Source organism: Montipora capricornis, chromosome 6 (assembly GCF_036669925.1).
Source record: "Montipora capricornis isolate CH-2021 chromosome 6, ASM3666992v2, whole genome shotgun sequence".
Classification (NCBI taxonomy): Eukaryota; Metazoa; Cnidaria; class Anthozoa; order Scleractinia; family Acroporidae; genus Montipora; species Montipora capricornis.
The window spans coordinates 12896906-12902289 of record NC_090888.1 but is presented as its reverse complement, the minus strand read 5'-3'; positions in this window follow the sequence as shown (position 1 = coordinate 12902289).

The following is a 5384-nucleotide window of genomic DNA, read 5'->3' as shown; positions in this document are numbered from 1 at the left end:
TTGTTTATTTGCAGAAAATCTGGTATTTAGATTTTCTTTATAATTTGCATGCAACAAGCTTGTAACGATGCGGAATAGCTTTCCCGGAAATACGCCTATTTCTCGATAACCACTCGTTAGAATTTAACGAGATTTGGTACGAAAATACTTTAGGAAATAAGCAACTGGAGTATTGAAAAAATTTGAACTTTAACGCAGGAAATTCTGGATATTCCAGTGAACCTTCAACCAGGGATAATTAAAGATTTCTCTGTCAAATTATTATTAAAATAGTGTTAACTTGTGAGTATCGTTACAAGCTTGTTGCATGCAAATTATAAAGAAAATCTAAAGACCTGATTTTCTGCAAATAAACAAAACCGATTTTAACGGCCTGTTTATATTTATTCATGTTGCCATGGCAACGGCATATACGTCAGCTTAACTATCAAAAAGCCGAATTTTCTGTTGTTAACTTGCTTGCTACCATTTTTGGCGACCAAAGGATCAAGAGTTTTAGAGAAAAAGGTAAATGAAACATAAGTATCAAAAACTGTGTTCAGCCACCTTAATAGATCGATTTCCATTGATCATCGATTATCGATCATCGATTATTGTTTTTTTTACACCGAGTCTCTAAGAACGAATTTTACTCTGACGAGTCGGGATTCAGCCATAAAGAATCAGATGAATCGACATCTGACGAGGGCACGGACGAGGAAATGGATGTAGAGGTACAAGACTGGTCAGAGGAGATTTAGGGGAAGATGTAGAATTTTCACGAAGAGGTTGGAATTAATGTCTATTCTTAATTTTGAGAACCTTCGATCATGCTTGGATCTCGTTTCATTATTCTTCACGGTGGAGGTATGGAAATTGCTAGTAGAATAAACTTAGTTTCATGCAGAACAGAAGAGGGACCATCAAGAATCTTCTGTGTGGTATGCGTTCACAACCGATGAAACAAAAGCTTGGGTTACTCTGTAACTGAACATGGGTTCGGTCACTAAACCAAACCTTAGTTCTTATTGGAGCACAGATCCTGCTTTAAGCTCTCCCTTTTCGCCAGTATAATGCCCAGGGATAGATTCCTTCAGATTTTGCGATACCTATAATTTGTAGACAACACCCAGGCACGCAGGGCTGGCTCTGTTAATTACAATAAGTTGTACAAAATACAGCCATTTCTGGATCTAATAAAACCTAGATTTCAGCAAGTGTATAAGCCTCAGAGGCAGCTAATCATAGTTGAAACTTTAATCAAGTTCATAGGAAAAGTACACTTCAGGCAGCTCCTTCAAATCAAACCTGGAAGATTTAGAATAAAAGCCTTTACAATTGCAGAATCCAGTAGTGGATAATATACTGGTAAGGAAGGAAATGTTCTGGACAGAGATTTAGGAAGGAAAGTGGTAATGTCTGTAATTGAACCATACTTGGACAAGGGATATTTCGTCTTCATGGACAATAATTACTATAAGTTAGTGACATTATGAGGTACTTGAGGAAAGAAAAACTCCAGCATGTGGGACAGTGAGGTCCAACAGATCAGGTCTATATCAAAAGAAATCTGTGGTGTGACAGAAAAGAAAGTCAAACAGCTTAAACGTGGGGAGACAGACAAAATGCAAATGTGACTTGCGTGACTGGCGTGACCGAAAACCAGTGAGTGTTCTGGCTACCATTCCCACAAGTGACACATATCAAAGTACTGTCCAGCGCTCTAAAGACCAATGGGACTTGGGAAAAGAAGGACTTTGCTTGTCCAGGTGTAATTGACATGTGTAACACCTGGGTGGTGTGGACTTTGTTGTTTCGTTGTTTCGAATGCGCGGTTCATGAGGGCAGTTGTCTGGTATTTTAAGGTATTTTCTGCATGACAGAGCCGTGCTTATCAAATGCACATATTTTGTATTCTAAATCCCCTGATCATGCTATTGTAGCTTTACCAGCTTTGACTTCAGGAAGTCAGTGATCAAGGCATCAGTTGAAGGCAAACGCTTCAGGACAGACACTGGATTTTATTTTTTTGTGCGTCACATTCCAGTCGCCATCCCTGACATCAGGTTCAACCACGATCATTTCCGTTACCTCATCAGTCACGACGCCAGATCCACATGTAGGGTGCACATTCAAGATGTGAAGACCTCCTACACCTGTGTTATTTGTGGAGTTAGAATGTGCCCAGAACCCTTCTTCAAAAGATTCCACACAATGCAGGACTATTACTTTGATGAGAGCCGATACAATGGACCCAGTTAGGGTCTTACTTCTTGTTTAAATAAATCTTTCAAGATTATATGTGGAATGAATAAGTTGACTGAGGTTGAGTCTCTTTTTTCCAAAGTTACATATTTTCACCTTTACATAGAGGCAGGAATTGTGCAGCTGCAGCTTAATTAAGTTTTTCTTAACAAAGTATTTACTGTACAAATCAGCTTAGCAGCCTTTCATCTTTTGAATTCTAACTTGAGAAAGGCTGGTTGTTGAGATAGGATGGATATGAATGGAGTTTTTCCCTGATGTTACAAATTTTTTTTAAATAATACTCTAAATTTTTACCTTTAATATTTTCATTGTCAAATTGATTTTTCCTTAGCAGAAACGAGTACAAATAATGATTGTTGTTATCGTCGTTGTTGTTGTTTGCATAATTATGCAAATTATGCAGTCCCTGATGTCACGTGTTTTTATACATCTGATAATTTGTCAATTCCACATGAACAAATATCTCATGCTCTTTGTAAATATGTATGGTTTTACCAGGTTTATGTGTAATGGTTTTGCCTCACAAGCATTCTAAAGTCATAGGGCTCGTATTTATGAAAAAATAACTCTACCCCCCTTAGTATATATTTAGGATTAAGTTCTTTGTTCGAAGAGCAAAGAATAGTTTTCGACTCCGTTTTTGGACTTTTTTTTTTTTTTTTTTTTTTGCGGGTCACGTTCTGGCTGTTCATGGGTAAGATTTCTCTGTCTCGTAGAAGGCAGTTCAAGTAGGATTGGAACTCTGTATCTCTTCCTTCATAGGCAATCGCGATGACCACTAAACCACAGAAGACTACGTGACAGATTAAGGGGGAAATATGTATTAAAGAATTGTGTGCGTGACTGAAAACGAGTTTTTCTGTTCGTTGAACGCAATGTAATATTCGGTTATCCCATGGCTCTAACAGATATCGTTGTCACGAAAAATAGCATTGCGTGACTAGCGTTACTTTCTAGAAGCTTTCCAAGAGTTCGTAGTTTGTTTATTTTTAAGTTCGTGCGTAAGCGTTTCTAAATCGATATGTTTTGTAGTCTTTCTATAGTAAGATTGTTTACTGTTTTAGAAAGTTCTAGAATCTCATTGTGAAAGTATATAAGTAAGTGAGTCTGAGCAATGTGTTTTTAACTAGTTTGCACAAGCGAAAAGAGTCGGCTTAGCCGTGTTTAGTCAAGTGTCACAGAAGCAGTGTTTATTCAAGTTGGCGGAGGCCGCGTAAGTTTATCGAGTACGTGTTGTTTAGAGTTTCACTTCGTGGAAACTACGTTCATTTTGGAGTAAATCTTCTTGTTGTTGTTCCGACAGCCCTGCAACCTGTCCTCAGAAACATCGAACTCGTAACAATCGTAATTTTATAATTCTCCCAGTATTGTTAAAAAAAAGTATTAAATATTTTTAAATATCATCATAGAGACTTGCAAAGCATCTGTTTTCTGGTTTTGATTGGAATCAATGCCATTAAGAACAGTTAAAAATGCAAACAAAAAATATCAACGATCACACTTAACCCTCTCATTGGGTCACAGAATGTGGACTGTGGACTTCGGACTACGGAATTGAAACTGCATATTTACAAAGATATTTAACATAAAAAAAACCACTGAAATGCTGCGAACTTAAAGGAAGTTCGCTAAAAATCCTTCGAACAAAGTGTAGGCTACTCGTAACCTCTAGTTAACTATGAAAAGCATTTTCTAAGATACCAAGGACCTCACATATGGTCAAAACTAGGTCATGATAAATTGAAGGATTCCTTGAACATTGAATCTTTTAAAAAGAACATTAGAAAAATAGACCTAACGTCATTTTTAAACAACGATAATTGCTGTAACGTCTGCAATTCTTAGAGACTGCTGATTTATACATCTATTGCCTTACTTTGCACATTTTACAATTGTATAAGAGACTCGGAGCTCGGGTATGACACTAGTTTCAGTTGACGGTTGTCACATCGTTCCTTTTTTAAATTTTCTCCACCGATATGGCCTTTTTTACTGCCTCTAAATCACCGAATTCATGCGGCCATACTGAAAGTGACTGCCTTTCTTCCACTGCAGAACAGCCGCATTAATTGTAATCTCTTTCAATTTGACCGGTGTACACCTTTTACTATTCGACTTGGCCGGTGGAACTGTTGGTTACGGCCACCTTTTTCTCTATTTCGAAGTCTCCACTACGAGACATAAACAGACTGAACTTAAAAACAGGCCGCCGTAACTTACAGCACTGCCCAAGAAAACAAGGTTAGCAAGATATCTTTTACATCTCGAGACCCCTGAATCAAGCAACAAAAAATTGGTGTACTGTAGAATATGGCTTGGGTATTCCAATTGTATCGTCTAAGACCTAAAGGTAAATGAGATTACATTGGGGATAACGAAATGCACTTTACAACTGTCAAATTGCCGTTTTGGAGATCAATCGTTTAGCTGGGACCATCTGCATCAGAACAGAAATCAAATTCCAACTTTCATTTGCTTAGAGCTGAAACTGATCTTTTAACTGACACTGAAGAAGACGTGTTTAAAAATACCTCCAACAACCCCATGAGGAAAGAGATTGACTAGTCCATTTGGCCTTGGACATACTTTGTTTCCGACCATTTAAACTGTACAGCTCCCGAAAAGACAAAACACATTTGCTATCTAAGAATACATATGTCCCTTATTGGCTAATGAATTCAGACATTACTGTCAGCAGGCTTGACGTTTTTGGGAAAAAAGAAAATAACAAAAAGTGGTAGAAACTTTTTTAGCCTGGTGTTTGAAAACTCAATAAAACACTTTTCGCTGTAGTCATTATGGTAGCCAATCTGTGCTCACGTTGCCATTGGCGACGATTATATTGATAGACGATAAAATTATCAACATAATTCTTCTCCTCGAGAATCTCTATGAATAAAGCAATGGCCAGTCAGGAGGTTCTTTCCTCGACGACATATGTTTCATATGTTTACTTACGAGATATCTAAACTATGGTATTTCCGCATGATAGTTCATTACACCGCCAATTGGAAGAAAGGTGTTGCTACTTAGTGAGCATTCTGCAATCTAAATATTGATATCGATTCTCGTCTCCTAGCTGGTTTGCATTGAATATTTAAAGACTATACAAAGAAAACTTAATTAAGAGATCAAGC